The following is a 17471-nucleotide window of genomic DNA, read 5'->3' as shown; positions in this document are numbered from 1 at the left end:
CCAGTACTCAGTACCAGTACAAGTACTCAGTACCAGTACCAGTGCTCAGTACCAGTACCAGTACCAGTACTCAGTGCCAGTACCAGTACTCAGTACCAGTACCAGTGCTCAGTACCAGTACCAGTACTCAGTACCAGTACCAGTGCTCAGTACCAGTACCAGTACCAGTACCAGTACTCAGCACCAGTACCAGTACTCAGTACCAGTACCAGTGCTCAGTACCAGTACCAGTACCAGTACCAGTGCTCAGCACCAGTACCAGTGCTCAGCACCAGTACCAGTGCTCAGTACCAGTACCAGTGCTCAGTACCAGTACCAGTGCTCAGTACCAGTACCAGTGCTCAGTACCAGTACCAGTACTCAGTGCCAGTACCAGTACTCAGTACCAGTACCAGTGCTCAGTACCAGTACCAGTACTCAGTACCAGTACCAGTGCTCAGTACCAGTACCAGTACCAGTACTCAGTACCAGTACTCAGTACCAGTACCAGTGCTCAGTACCAGTACCAGTACCAGTACCAGTGCTCAGTACCAGTACCAGTGCTCAGTACCAGTACCAGTGCTCAGAACCAGTACCAGTGCTCAGTACCAGTACCACTACCAGTACCAGTGCTCAGTACCAGTACCAGTGCTCAGTACCAGTACCAGTGCTCAGCACCAGTACCAGTGCTCAGTACCAGTACCAGTACTCAGTACCAGTACCAGTGCTCAGTACCAGTACCAGTGCTCAGCACCAGTACCAGTGCTCAGTACCAGTACCAGTGCTCAGTACCAGTACCAGTACTCAGTACCAGTACCAGTGCTCAGTACCAGTACCAGTACTCAGTACCAGTTGAACATCAAAATGGTATACAATACCGACAGGTTGTTAGGTAAGACACATATGCAACAGTTAGACAACTTTATTCCGAAACGTTTCGCCTACACAGTAGGCTTCTTCAGTCGAATACAGAAAGTAGGCAGGAACAGTAGAGATGTGAAGACGATGTAATCAGTCCATCACCCTTAAAGTCGTTGAATTTGAGGTTGTCAGTCCCTCGGCCTGGAGAAGTTCAGTTCCATAGTCAGGAACTATCTGAAGATCAAGCGACAGTGCGGAGACTTAAATACTGTCGGAAGGAGAGGTGCAGGGTAGTAGTAGTAGTAGTAGTAGTAGTAGTAGTAGTAGTAGTAGTGAGAGGCCACTGAGAGGTCATGTCCCTCTCAGATCCAACACTTCTCACTTGAAAAGCTTGTCCAAGGTGTTTTCTGTACCAAGATGCCATCGTCTTCACATCTCTACTGTTCCTGCCTACTTTCTGTATTCGACTGAAGAACCCTACTGTGTAGGCGAAACGTTTCGGAATAAAGTTGTCTAACTGTTGCATATGTGTCTTACCTAACAACCTGTCGGCATTGTATACCATTTTGATGTTCATCTTGTCAGACACTGCAACACGTGGCATCTTGGTACAGAAAACACCTTGGACAAGCTTTTCAAGTGAGAAGTGTTGGATCTGAGAGGGACATGACCTCTCAGTGGCCTCTCACTACTAATACTACTACTACTACTACTACCCTGCACCTCTCCTTCCGACAGTATTTAAGTCTCCGCACTGTCGCTTGATCTTCAGATAGTTCCTGACTATGGAACTGAACTTCTCCAGGCCGAGGGACTGACAACCTCAAATTCTACGACTTTAAGGGTGATGGACTGATTACATCGTCTTCACATCTCTACTGTTCCTGCCTACTTTCTGTATTCGACTGAAGAAGCCTACTGTGTAGGCGAAACGTTTCGGAATAAAGTTGTCTAACTGTTGCATATGTGTCTTACCTAACAACCTGTCGGTATTGTATACCATTTTGATGTTCATCTTGTCAGACACTGCAACACGTGGCATCTTGGTACAGAAAACACCTTGGACAAGCTTTTCAAGTGAGAAGTGTTGGATCTGAGAGGGACATGACCTCTCAGTGGCCTCTCACTACTACTACTACTACTACTACTACTACTACTACTACCCTGCACCTCTCCTTCCGACAGTATTTAAGTCTCCGCACTGTCGCTTGATCTTCAGATAGTTCCTGACTATGGAACTGAACTTCTCCAGGCCGAGGGACTGACAACCTCAAATTCTACGACTTTAAGGGTGATGGACTGATTACATCGTCTTCACATCTCTACTGTTCCTGCCTACTTTCTGTATTCGACTGAAGAAGCCTACTGTGTAGGCGAAACGTTTCGGAATAAAGTTGTCTAACTGTTGCATATGTGTCTTACCTAACACTCAGTACCAGTACCAGTACTCAGTACCAGTACCTGTGCTCAGTACCAGTACCAGTACTCAGTACCAGTACCAGTACTCAGTACCAGTACCAGTGCTCAGTACCAGTACCAGTGCTCAGTACCAGTACCAGTACTCAGTACCAGTACCAGTACTCAGTACCAGTACCAGTGCTCAGTACCAGTACCAGTACCAGTACTCAGTGCCAGTACCAGTACTCAGTACCAGTACCAGTGCTCAGTACCAGTACCAGTACTCAGTACCAGTACCAGTGCTCAGTACCAGTACCAGTACCAGTACCAGTACTCAGTACCAGTACCAGTACTCAGTACCAGTACCAGTGCTCAGTACCAGTACCAGTACCAGTGCTCAGTACCAGTACCAGTGCTCAGTACCAGTACCAGTGCTCAGTACCAGTACCAGTGCTCAGTACCAGTACCAGTGCTCAGTACCAGTACCAGTGCTCAGTACCAGTACCAGTACTCAGTGCCAGTACCAGTACTCAGTACCAGTACCAGTGCTCAGTACCAGTACCAGTACTCAGTACCAGTACCAGTGCTCAGTACCAGTACCAGTACCAGTACCAGTACTCAGTACCAGTACCAGTACTCAGTACCAGTACCAGTGCTCAGTACCAGTACCAGTACCAGTACCAGTGCTCAGTACCAGTACCAGTGCTCAGTACCAGTACCAGTGCTCAGAACCAGTACCAGTGCTCAGTACCAGTACCAGTACCATTACCAGTGCTCAGTACCAGTACCAGTGCTCAGTACCAGTACCAGTGCTCAGCACCAGTACCAGTGCTCAGTACCAGTACCAGTACTCAGTACCAGTACCAGTGCTCAGTACCAGTACCAGTGCTCAGCACCAGTACCAGTGCTCAGTACCAGTACCAGTGCTCAGTACCAGTACCAGTACTCAGTACCAGTACCAGTGCTCAGTACCAGTACCAGTACTCAGTACCAGTTGAACATCAAAATGGTATACAATAACGACAGGTTCTTAGGTAAGACACATATGCAACAGTTAGACAACTTTATTCCGAAACGTTTCGCCTACACAGTAGGCTTCTTCAGTCGAATACAGAAAGTAGGCAGGAACAGTAGAGATGTGAAGACGATGTAATCAGTCCATCACCCTTAAAGTCGTTGAATTTGAGGTTGTCAGTCCCTCGGCCTGGAGAAGTTCAGTTCCATAGTCAGGAACTATCTGAAGATCAAGCGACAGTGCGGAGACTTAAATACTGTCGGAAGGAGAGGTGCAGGGTAGTAGTAGTAGTAGTAGTAGTAGTAGTAGTGAGAGGCCACTGAGAGGTCATGTCCCTCTCAGATCCAACACTTCTCACTTGAAAAGCTTGTCCAAGGTGTTTTCTGTACCAAGATGCCATCGTCTTCACATCTCTACTGTTCCTGCCTACTTTTTGTATTCGACTGAAGAAGCCTACTGTGTAGGCGAAACGTTTCGGAATAAAGTTGTCTAACTGTTGCATATGTGTCTTACCTAACAACCTGTCGGTATTGTATACCATTTTGATGTTCATCTTGTCAGACACTGCAACACGTGGCATCTTGGTACAGAAAACACCTTGGACAAGCTTTTCATGTGAGAAGTGTTGGATCTGAGAGGGACATGACCTCTCAGTGGCCTCTCACTACTACTACTGCTACTACTACTACTACTACTACTACTACTACTACTACTACTACTACTACTACTACTACTACTACTACCCTGCACCTCTCCTTCCGACAGTATTTAAGTCTCCGCACTGTCGCTTGATCTTCAGATAGTTCCTGACTATGGAACTGAACTTCTCCAGGCCGAGGGACTGACAACCTCAAATTCTACGACTTTAAGGGTGATGGACTGATTACATCGTCTTCACATCTCTACTGTTCCTGCCTACTTTCTGTATTCGACTGAAGAAGCCTACTGTGTAGGCGAAACGTTTCGGAATAAAGTTGTCTAACTGTTGCTTATGTGTCTTACCTAACACTCAGTACCAGTACCAGTACTCAGTACCAGTACCAGTGCTCAGTACCAGTACCAGTACTCAGTACCAGTACCAGTACTCAGTACCAGTACCAGTGCTCAGTACCAGTACCAGTACTCAGTACCAGTACCAGTACTCAGTACCAGTACCAGTGCTCAGTACCAGTACCAGTACCAGTACTCAGTGCCAGTACCAGTACTCAGTACCAGTACCAGTGCTCAGTACCAGTACCAGTACTCAGTACCAGTACCAGTGCTCAGTACCAGTACCAGTACCAGTACCAGTACTCAGTACCAGTACCAGTACTCAGTACCAGTACCAGTGCTCAGTACCAGTACCACTACCAGTACCAGTGCTCAGTACCAGTACCAGTGCTCAGTACCAGTACCAGTGCTCAGTACCAGTACCAGTGCTCAGTACCAGTACCAGTACTCAGTGCCAGTACCAGTACTCAGTACCAGTACCAGTGCTCAGTACCAGTACCAGTACTCAGTACCAGTACCAGTGCTCAGTACCAGTACCAGTACCAGTACCAGTACTCAGTACCAGTACCAGTACTCAGTACCAGTACCAGTGCTCAGTACCAGTACCAGTACCAGTACCAGTGCTCAGTACCAGTACCAGTGCTCAGTACCAGTACCAGTGCTCAGTACCAGTACCAGTGCTCAGTACCAGTGCTCAGTACCAGTACCAGTGCTCAGTACCAGTACCAGTGCTCAGCACCAGTACCAGTGCTCAGTACCAGTACCAGTACTCAGTACCAGTACCAGTGCTCAGTACCAGTACCAGTGCTCAGCACCAGTACCAGTGCTCAGTACCAGTACCAGTGCTCAGTACCAGTACCAGTACTCAGTACCAGTACCAGTGCTCAGTACCAGTACCAGTACCAGTACCAGTGCTCAGTACCAGTACCAGTGCTCAGTACCAGTACCAGTGCTCAGCACCAGTACCAGTGCTCAGTACCAGTACCAGTGCTCAGTACCAGTACCAGTGCTCAGTACCAGTACCAGTGCTCAGCACCAGTACCAGTAGTCAGTACCAGTACCAGTGCTCAGTACCAGTACCAGTGCTCAGCACCAGTACCAGTGCTCAGTACCAGTACCAGTGCTCAGTACCAGTACCAGTACTCAGTACCAGTACCAGTGCTCAGTACCAGTACCAGTACCAGTACCAGTGCTCAGTACCAGTACCAGTGCTCAGTACCAGTACCAGTGCTCAGCACCAGTACCAGTGCTCAGTACCAGTACCAGTACCAGTACCAGTGCTCAGTACCAGTGCTCAGCACCAGTACCAGTGCTCAGTACCAGTACCAGTGCTCAGTACCAGTACCAGTACTCAGTACCAGTACCAGTGCTCAGTACCAGTACCAGTACCAGTACCAGTGCTCAGTACCAGTACCAGTGCTCAGTACCAGTACCAGTGCTCAGTACCAGTACCAGTGCTCAGTACCAGTACCAGTACTCAGTACCAGTACCAGTGCTCAGTACCAGTACCAGTACCAGTACCAGTGCTCAGTACCAGTACCAGTGCTCAGTACCAGTACCAGTGCTCAGCATCAGTACCAGTGCTCAGTACCAGTACCAGTGCTCAGTACCAGTACCAGTACTCAGTACCAGTACCAGTGCTCAGTACCCGTACCAGTACCAGTACCAGTGCTCAGTACCAGTACCAGTGCTCAGGACCAGTACCAGTGCTCAGTACCAGTACCAGTTCGAGTGCCAGTGCTCAGTTCCAGTACCAGTGCTCAGTACCAGTACCAGTGCTCAGCACCAGTACCAGTGCTCAGTACCAGTACCAGTACCAGTACCAGTGCTCAGTACCAGTACCAGTGCTCAGCACCAGTACCAGTGCTCAGTACCAGTACCAGTGCTCAGTACCAGTACCAGTACTCAGTACCAGTACCAGTGCTAAGTACCAGTACCAGTACCAGTACCAGTGCTCAGTACCAGTACCACTGCACAGTACCAGTACCAGTGCTCAGTACCAGTACCATTGCTCAGTACCAGTACCAGTGCTCAGTACCAGTACCAGTACCAGTACCAGTGCTCAGTACCAGTACCAGTGCTCAGTACCAGTACCAGTGCTCAGCATCAGTACCAGTGCTCAGTACCAGTACCAGTGCTCAGTACCAGTACCAGTACTCAGTACCAGTACCAGTGCTCAGTACCCGTACCAGTACCAGTACCAGTGCTCAGTACCAGTACCAGTACTCAGTACCAGTACCAGTGCTCAGTACCAGTACCAGTACCAGTACCAGTGCTCAGTACCAGTACCAGTGCTCAGTACCAGTACCAGTGCTCAGCACCAGTACCAGTGCTCAGTACCAGTACCAGTACCAGTACCAGTGCTCAGTACCAGTACCAGTGCTCAGCACCAGTACCAGTGCTCAGTACCAGTACCAGTGCTCAGTACCAGTACCAGTACTCAGTACCAGTACCAGTGCTCAGTACCAGTACCAGTACCAGTACCAGTGCTCAGTACCAGTACCAGTGCTCAGTACCAGTACCAGTGCTCAGTACCAGTACCATTGCTCAGTACCAGTACCAGTGCTCAGTACCAGTACCAGTGCTCAGTACCAGTACCAGTGCTCAGTACCAGTACCAGTGCTCAGCACCAGTACCAGTGCTCAGCACCAGTACCAGTGCTCAGTACCAGTACCAGTGCTCAGCACCAGTACCAGTGCTCAGCACCAGTACCAGTGCTCAGTACCAGTACCAGTGCTCAGTACCAGTACCAGTGCTCAGTACCAGTACCAGTGCTCAGTACCAGTACCAGTGCTCAGTACCAGTACCAGTGCTCAGTACCAGTACCAGTGCTCAGTACCAGTACCAGTGCTCAGTACCAGTACCAGTGCTCAGTACCAGTACCAGTACTCAGTACCAGTACCAGTGCTCAGTACCAGTACCATTGCTCAGTACCAGTACCATTGCTCAGTACCAGTACCAGTGCTCAGTACCAGTACCAGTGCTCAGTACCAGTACCAGTGCTCAGTACCAGTACCAGTGCTCAGCACCAGTACCAGTGCTCAGTACCAGTACCAGTGCTCAGTACCAGTACCAGTGCTCAGTACCAGTACCAGTGCTCAGTACCAGTACCAGTGCTCAGTACCAGTACCAGTGCTCAGTACCAGTACCAGTGCTCAGTACCAGTACCAGTGCTCAGTACCAGTACCAGTGCTCAGTACCAGTACCAGTGCTCAGTACCAGTACCAGTGCTCAGTACCAGTACCAGTACTCAGTACCAGTACCAGTGCTCAGTACCAGTACCAGTACTCAGTACCAGTACCAGTGCTCAGTACCAGTACCAGTACTCAGTACCAGTACCAGTACTCAGTACCAGTACCAGTACTCAGTACCAGTACCAGTACTCAGTACCAGTACCAGTACTCAGTACCAGTACCAGTACTCAGTACCAGTACCAGTACTCAGTACCAGTACCAGTACTCAGTACCAGTACCAGTGCTCAGTACCAGTACCAGTACTCAGTACCAGTACCAGTACTCAGTACCAGTACCAGTACTCAGTACCAGTACCAGTACTCAGTACCAGTACCAGTACTCAGTACCAGTACCAGTGCTCAGTACCAGTACCAGTACTCAGTACCAGTACCAGTGCTCAGTACCAGTACCAGTACTCAGTACCAGTACCAGTACTCAGTACCAGTACCAGTGCTCAGTACCAGTACCAGTGCTCAGTACCAGTACCAGTACTCAGTACCAGTACCAGTGCTCAGTACCAGTACCAGTACTCAGTACCAGTACCAGTACTCAGTACCAGTACCAGTGCTCAGTACCAGTACCAGTGCTCAGTACCAGTACCAGTACTCAGTACCAGTACCAGTGCTCAGTACCAGTACCAGTACTCAGTACCAGTACCAGTACTCAGTACCAGTACCAGTGCTCAGTACCAGTACCAGTGCTCAGTACCAGTACCAGTACTCAGTACCAGTACCAGTACTCAGTACCAGTACCAGTGCTCAGTACCAGTACCAGTGCTCAGTACCAGTACCAGTACTCAGTACCAGTACCAGTACTCAGTACCAGTACCAGTACTCAGTACCAGTACCAGTACTCAGTACCAGTACCAGTGCTCAGTACCAGTACCAGTGCTCAGTACCAGTACCAGTGCTCAGCACCAGTACCAGTGCTCAGTACCAGTACCAGTGCTCAGCACCAGTTAGTAACCATAACATTTAACAAACAGAATAAGACATTTCTACCAATGTTAACATTATGTCTTCGCACTGTATTGCAACACCGTATTGCAACACTGTATTGCAACACCGTATTGCAACACTGTATTGCAACACCGTATTGCAACACTGTATTGCAACACACCTTCAACACAAAATTATGTCTTCCCATATTGTTAAACACTGTAAGTCATTTAATCTTAAGCGACCCCAAAAACTGCGTCTTAACACTAGCTAGATATGTGTGTAGCAGACAGCTACAACCTGCTTGTACACCAGCACAGTCAAAACAAACACCATCAATATACATGTTATAAATCACAACATTCTTGTAATTGTAATTCATCAGTAATTTACAGCAACGTTTTGTAAACTGACCAAAAACTGACATCAAGAAACTTAACACCAACACAGTACCAGCTTTATAACAGATTATATAAACCTGAAATGAAAACAAACCATCATATCTGAAGGTTTTACATAAACCTTAACATATGACAAAAACTTATAACAAAATAAAGGCCTAGACAGAAAGGAAAAAGTTACAAAAATACATATAGCAGATACACAGATCTGCGTGACACAAAGCAGTATAAGATATGTCACAAAACTACCACACCTGTCACATATCATACAAATAAACCAAAAATAAATAACACGTCATGGTTCGGAAAAAAAAACAAGAAATTACTCAAGAATAGTGTCAATAAGACCAAAATATGCGTCCAATAATACATAAACAAAAACTTTTGATTACACTTAACATTCATGAAATAATGTGTAACGTTCATAACGAGCCCATGGACTCCACATCCACACGTGGCAGGAAAACCTCAAAGATGATGCATGCAGCATCCATGAATACCTGGACACTAGTCCATACCCACACTTCACTACACTGATACGCCCCCCTTCCCCGGGAGATAAGCCCGCTGTAAACCCCTTACCAAACGCATACACACATTATTACTCACAGATGCACAAGAATTTCTGACGTTAGCGTTCTATCCTTCAGAGAAAACCAGATCCCATCGCCTTCCATACAATTCCCTGTTTCTACACATTGTTCGATAAAACGTTAACGCAAGATCCCGCCTGCGAACCTCACTGTCCCCCCTCCCCCTCATCACCCACGATATATATATATATATATATATATATATATATATATATATATATATATATATATATATATATATATATATATATATATATATATATATATATATATATATATATATATATATATATATATATAAAGTGAACAGTATTTAGATAAGGCTAAAGAGGTCTTTGTGGCATTTATGGATTTGGAAAAGGCGTATGACAGGGTGGATAGGGGGACAATGTGGCAGATGTTGCAGGTGTATGGTGTAGGAGGTAGGTTACTGAAAGCAGTGAAGAGTTTTTACGAGGATAGTGAGGCTCAAGTTAGAGTATGTAGGAAAGAAGGAAATTATTTCCCAGTAAAAGTAGGCCTTAGACAAGGATGTGTGATGTCACCGTGGTTGTTTAATATATTTATAGATGGGGTTGTAAGAGAAGTAAATGCGAGGGTCTTGGCAAGAGGCGTGGAGTTAAAAGATAAAGAATCACACATAAAGTGGGAGTTGTCACAGCTGCTCTTTGCTGATGACACTGTGCTCTTGGGAGATTCTGAAGAGAAGTTGCAGAGATTGGTGGATGAATTTGGTAGGGTGTGCAAAAGAAGAAAATTGAAAGTGAATACAGGAAAGAGTAAGGTTATGAGGATAACAAAAAGATTAGGTGATGAAAGATTGGATATCAGATTGGAGGGAGAGAGTATGGAGGAGGTGAATGTATTCAGATATTTGGGAGTGGACGTGTCAGCGGATGGGTCTATGAAAGATGAGGTGAATCATAGAATTGATGAGGGGAAAAGGGTGAGTGGTGCACTTAGGAGTCTGTGGAGACAAAGAACTTTGTCCTTGGAGGCAAAGAGGGGAATGTATGAGAGTATAGTTTTACCAACGCTCTTATATGGGTGTGAAGCATGGGTGATGAATGTTGCAGCGAGGAGAAGGCTGGAGGCAGTGGAGATGTCATGTCTGAGGGCAATGTGTGGTGTGAATAAAATGCAGAGAATTCGTAGTTTGGAAGTTAGGAGGATGTGCGGGATTACCAAAACTGTTGTCCAGAGGGCTGAGGAAGGGTTGTTGAGGTGGTTCGGACATGTGGAGAGAATGGAGCGAAACAGAATAACTTCAAGAGTGTATCAGTCTGTAGTGGAAGGAAGGCGGGGTAGGGGTCGGCCTAGGAAAGGTTGGAGGGAGGGGGTAAAGGAGGTTTTGTGTGCGAGGGGCTTGGACTTCCAGCAGGCATGCGTGAGCATGTTTGATAGGAGTGAATGGAGACAAATGGTTTTTAATACTTGACGTGCTGTTGGAGTGTGAGCAAAGTAACATTTATGAAGGGGTTCAGGGAAACCGGCATGCCGGACTTGAGTCCTGGAGATGGGAAGTACAGTGCCTGCACTCTGAAAGAGGGGTGTTAATGTTGCAGTTTAAAAACTGTAGTGTAAAGCACCCTTCTGGCAAGACAGTGATGGAGTGAATGATGGTGAAAGTTTTTCTTTTTCGGGCCACCCTGCCTTGGTGGGAATCGGCCAGTGTGATAATAATAATATATATATATATATATATATATATATATATATATATATATATATATATATATATATATATATATATATATATATATATATATATATATATATATATATATTTATTTTTTTTTTATTTTTTTTTATTATCACACTGGCCGATTCCCACCAAGGCAGGGTGGCCCGAAAAAGAAAAACTTTCACCATCATTCACTCCATCACTGTCTTGCCATATATATATATACATATATATATATATATATATATATATATATATATATATATATATATATATATATATATATATATATATATATATATATATATATATATATATATATATATATATATATATATATATATATATATATATATATATATATATATATATATATATATATATATATATATATATATATATATATATATATATATATATATATATAAAATATATATATATATATATATATATATATATATATATATATATATATATATATATATATATATATATATATATATATATATATATATATATATATATATATATATATATATATATATAATCCACTATGATATAATCTAATGCTCTTATGACACCCTCATCTAGCCCTCCAATATCTAGGCTTAAAGCTCTCAGAGCCGACACCCCATGGCCACCCACCCTCTACAACCTATCTGTTTCATAGTATCGCTCGTGACGGAAGGATCCCATGCAGAAAACGAAACATCACCTCACGCACCCTAGGGTTTAACTTCATCGTACTAAATCTATACCAAGTGCTCTTCCACGTATACATGGGGAACAAGCCCTCAATTGGGACAACGCACCTACCTACAAGCAACCTACACAAATCCCTTATTCGAACCTTTCTCAATTCCTTAACCAACATCACGGCCCTCAAAACGATTTTGCATTTCAGCAACTCCATTCCTCGATACCACATACCCAGCCTGTCATGTATCCTTTCCAACTGCCCCGCGTTCACACCAACATGCAAAACTTCCCATTTAAGAAACACACATTTAGCCCTCCGTCTCAAATCCATCAATCCCAACCCACCCTGACGTACAGGTAACATTACAACTTCTGGAAATAAATGGTATAAAATACCGACACAATGGAAATATAAACATAAATGCAGTATAATGTGATCCTTTATTGACAACGTTTCACCCACACAGTGGGCTTTTCCAAGTCACACACGGATCTACCTGGGATTGGAAGGTACGAGAGTATTTATAGTCATGTTCAGAATGTTGAGGTCAGGTGGAGAATGCTGCATCTGATGATCTACCGGGTGGGGTTATAGAGTCTTGGGTAGCTTGGCAGGGGTATTGGACAAGTTGCAGACCTTCTGCAGTGTTCTATGTTCTTATGTGGGATAGCGATGAAGAAGTTTCTTGGCGAGTGGTTCATCTATGTTATAGAAGCCATTGTTCTGGTTGAAATTGTTGGTTATAGAGATAAGCGATGATTTCAAGATTCTTCTGTATTGAGTGTTGTCTTCTGTGGCTATAAGTCTTGAGTTTCTGTAGTTAATTAAATGGTTGTGTGAATTGCGATGTTGTACACAGGCATTCCTTGTATCGTCAGTCCTGCTTCCATATTGGTGTTTTGAAATGCGTGTTTGGAGGTCTCTTGATGTTTGTATACTGCATTTGTGTTTATATTTCCATTGTGTCGGTATTTTATACCATTTATTTCCATCGTGTCAAACACTGCAGTAGAAATGGATCCTTCACACAGAGAATACCTGGACCTTCTTCTAAAGGCTTACTCACTTCGCAACAGACACAATTTTCTTCGTGATTGCATCCAAGAAATGGTCTTACCAAGATCTACACCTCCTCAAATTGCCAACATCAAACCACCTTTCTCCGCTACAGCTCGGACCTACCTTGAAGAGTGCGCAGATGACTTAAACAATGCTACAAAGAAAGCTTTTCTCCAAGCCAGAACACTAGGCACAACACTCCGGGGCAACATGAACAGACGCACCGCCGAAATCATTCGCAGCAGAGTTACCACAGCGAATGTTCAACAGAAGATCAGACTTACTAGAAAACTACAAACACTCTGCGATAATAGTAATTGGAAAAGCTTAGGAAGACCTGAAATTATTCAAAACCTTTCATCTCGTCCACTGTCAACCACAGAAACTGAAGCCCTCAGCTTAGGCCTCAAATTCGCAACAGGAATTACGAAACCAAAACAAGACCTCAATTTCATCGCCAAAAACTACAGACACAATGACTCCGACTTCCAAAAAGGCTATCTTCAAGGCATCATCTCAGCAGCCATCTCAACACGCAGCTCCCCAGTCATACCTCGACGTTACATCAATGCACTCAAAGGTTTAGCAGAAGACACGACCATTAGGGTCACCACCGCTGATAAAGGAGGTGGTGTTGTTATCATGAACACTGACGATTACAGGAACAAAATGCTCAATCTACTTAATGACCCAGATACCTACAAACCTCTCACAACTAACCAAGTGGACAACCTTACTAAAACTTTTCTTCAAAGGACTCGCTGCATTCTGAGGGGCTCAGAACAAGGAAAGAAACTTCTGCACACCATGCCCAGCAACCCCAGACCTGCCAGAATGTACGGCCTGCCAAAGACTCACAAGCCTGGTATCCCACTGAGGCCCATATCCTCGGGAATAGGCAGTGCTCCCCACCAGCTCTCAGGAATTCTCGCCAAACACCTCTCTAAACTCTTGGGCACTATCAGTCCAGCACATCTCAAACACTCGGGTGATCTTCTCAATCGCATTCGCAACATCAACATCAGGAACAAGAAACTTTCCAGCCTTGACGTGACTTCCCTATTCACCAAAGTACCTACTACACAAGCCATCGATCTCTTGCGCAGGAAAATTGACGATTCACTTGATCTTCCCATTCCAGCCAGCGATTTCATCGACCTTGTTGAACTATGTGTTGGCTTTACGTGTTTCTCCTTCGAAAATCACCTCTTTCAGCAGACTTTTGGACTACCCATGGGTTCGCCACTCAGTGCAGTCCTGGCGAACTTATACATGGAACATCTAGAAGCCGAACGTTTCTCCACCATTATTCCTTCGTCTGTCACCTGGCTCCGTTATGTTGACGACATTCTCCTCATAACTCCTAAACGCTTCAACGTTCAAGCTCTCCAAGACAAGCTCAACCAGGTCGAGCCTTCAATCCAGTTCACACTTGAAGAAGAAGTCGACAACACTCTTCCTTTCCTTGATGTTCTGCTCTGCAAAGCTGACCACGAACTTCGTTTTAAAGTCTATCGAAAACCCACCAACCAAAACGATCTTATCCACTTCTACTCTCACCACTACACCAAAACCAAACGTGGTGTGATTATAGGCTTCTTCCTACGTGCACTCAGAATCTGCAGCAATGAGTTCCTTGAGGAAGAATGCACTATAATTGAACAAGTATTTTCTAAACTCCACTATCCTCGTCACTTCATCAGAGACTGCAGACGGCGGGCATTAAACATCTTCAACACACCCAGAGAAGACACTGCCGAGAAGAGATACATAGTCCTCCCCACCAACTCCATTGCCAAACATGTTTCCAACATCTTTGCCAAAACATCATTCCAAGTATCTACCTCCACAACCACGACCATCAAGGACATCACCAGTAGTAGACAGGACAAGCCTCCATCCTCTGCAGGGGTATACATAATCCCTTGTAATGACTGCAACAAATTATATGTGGGCGAAACATCAAGAGACCTCCAAACACGCATTTCAGAACACCAATATGCAAGCAGGACTGACGATACAAGGAATGCCTGTGTACAACATCGCAATTCACACAACCATTTAATTAACTACAGAAACTCAAGACTTATAGCCACAGAAGACAACACTCAATACCGAAGAATCCTGGAATCATCGCTTATCTCTATAACCAACAATTTCAACCAGAACAATGGCTTCTATAACATAGCTGAACCACTCGCCAAGAAACTTCTTTATCGCTATCCCACATAAGAACATAGAACACTGCAGAAGGTCTACAACTTGTCCAATACCCCTGCCAAGCTACCCAAGACTCTATAACCCCACCCGGTAGATCATCAGATGCAGCATTCTCCACCTGACCTCAACATTCTGAACATGACTATAAATACTCTCGTACCTTCCAACCCCAGGTAGATCCGTGTGTGACTTGAAAAAGCCCACTGTGTGGGTGAAACGTTGTCAATAAAGGATCACATTATACTGCATTTGTGTTTATATTTCCATTACAACTTCTCACCTTAACCAATCACAACGTGAACCCCACAAAAATTTGAACACCCGTCTTAAGATCCCTGCAATCGCTGTCCCTGTAATTGGGAACACAGCTGCGACATGGCAAACCTTACTGTACAATAAAATGTTTACGACTATCAATCGCTGTACAAGAGTTAGGTGTTGGGGTCTCAAAACACCTAGACGCCCCACGATCCTTTCCAATAACCTATCCGAGTTTTCCACCCGCGCCGCAACCATGTCATCCATATAAATAATACCACAAATCTTTTAAGACAACGCCCATTCTTTAACAACATTACATCTCCCCCCCAACACCCCTACCCAAGAACCCAACCCCATGCACCTTGACTTCTCACTATTTACTTGCATTCCCGTGGCACTTCCAAACAATAGCACAATCTCATCCAAAACTCTCATTGACATCCCTTCACGAATGAGAACAGTGGTGTCGTCTACATATCCAATTAATCCCGGCCAGGCCCTCCCACCCTCCACACTTCCCTCACCTTGAGTACATAAGCTACGTTCAACCATTCTATAAAAGGGGTCCTGAAAACACACAAACAATATTTGGGACATGAGGCATCCCTTTCTAAGGCCTCTACCCATTGCAATTTCCCTCCCCATACGCCCATTAATCTGTATCTTCATTTTTGCCCCCTTATACAATGTATTTACCCACTCGACTATTTCCTTCCCATAACCCTGTCTCCTAAGTATAACCTGCAAAGCTCTCCTTTCCACTCTATCATAAGCTCCCTGCCAATCTAGAGCCAACAAAGTCGCCCCCCCACCCCCACCTTTATCTTCCACAAAACTTCGCAGTGTCCCATGTCCTTCAATCATCAACCTTCCCGGCAACCCAAACTAAGATTTTGACACCACCCTCCCCACAACACATTTGAACCTATTACCTAAAATTTTTGCAAACACCTTATAGTCTGCACACATCAGCGATATGGCTCGGTACTCCCGTAGGGTGGGCTGCCCCTTGACCTCCGGGACCAACACTACAACTGCTGTTACCTGCTTCTCCCCAAACTCACCCTTCTCCTTCATACGATTAAATAACCTAACTATAAATCCCCTTATTAACATCCAATGTTGTAAATAAAATTCTACTGGGAGACCGTCAATACCCGAAGCTTTCCCCTTCCTCATTTCCCTTAACGCATTCTCTGTTTCCTCTGCTGAAATAATCCCACCTAAAGCCTTTCTGTCACTATTTTCTAAATTACAAGTCACATACATACACACCTTGTCTAAAGCCACGTCGCGCTCCCCCACTTGTCCAGTACTTCTCATACCATGCCTCCACATATGCACACATCCCCTTTGTGGTTCTTATCTCCTGCCCTGCTCTATAAGTCCCGACCGTCTCCATTACCTCTAAACTTGGGATAGCCATCACCGCCTGCCTTTGCTTTTGATGCCGCAAAACACACGCTGACGGCTTGTCGCCCCAAAGCACTTCTTCCACCCCTTCCTGCACCCTTACAGCTTGAAACCTTTCATTTTGTAACATCCTCAATCTCCCTTTTATTTCCACTATTTTATCCATAGGAAAATTATTCCCAATCATCTCCTGCCCATAGCAACCTCTTAACCTATCCTCTAAATAGTTAGCCAGCCTATATGTTAAAGTATTAGTATGTTTTCCTTCCCTCACATAAAACCCTCATATAAAACTTTCTAATCCTTTCCTTCGCAACACAATCCCGCGATGTCGTCCACTCCCTGTTCTTCCACACTAAGCTCCCTCCATAGGATTGAAAACCCCTCCAACCCCTCCTCTTCACCTAACACACTTATATTTAGTTTCCAATAACTTCTGTATATTTCCGCGAGCGCCCCCACCCTACCTCCACCACCACTGCCCTATGATCTGACATAATAGCCTTAACAGTACTGAAAGATTTCACATCCACTCCCTGAGACAGGTACACTCTATCTAGCCTCAGAGCATATCCACTCCAAACAAACGTATGTTCTGTCTGCCCCTCCCCCCCCCCGAACGCATTACGTAACCTAACATCCCTTAACAATTCCCTAAGAGCCACAGACACATATCCAGTCCCTTTTGGGTCCACGTCAGCCACCCTGATTACACAATTCCAGTCC

The sequence above is a fragment of the Cherax quadricarinatus genome, chromosome 60 (assembly GCF_038502225.1).
Source record: "Cherax quadricarinatus isolate ZL_2023a chromosome 60, ASM3850222v1, whole genome shotgun sequence".
NCBI lineage: Eukaryota > Metazoa > Arthropoda > Malacostraca > Decapoda > Parastacidae > Cherax > Cherax quadricarinatus.
Note: the sequence above shows the minus strand (reverse complement) of the source record.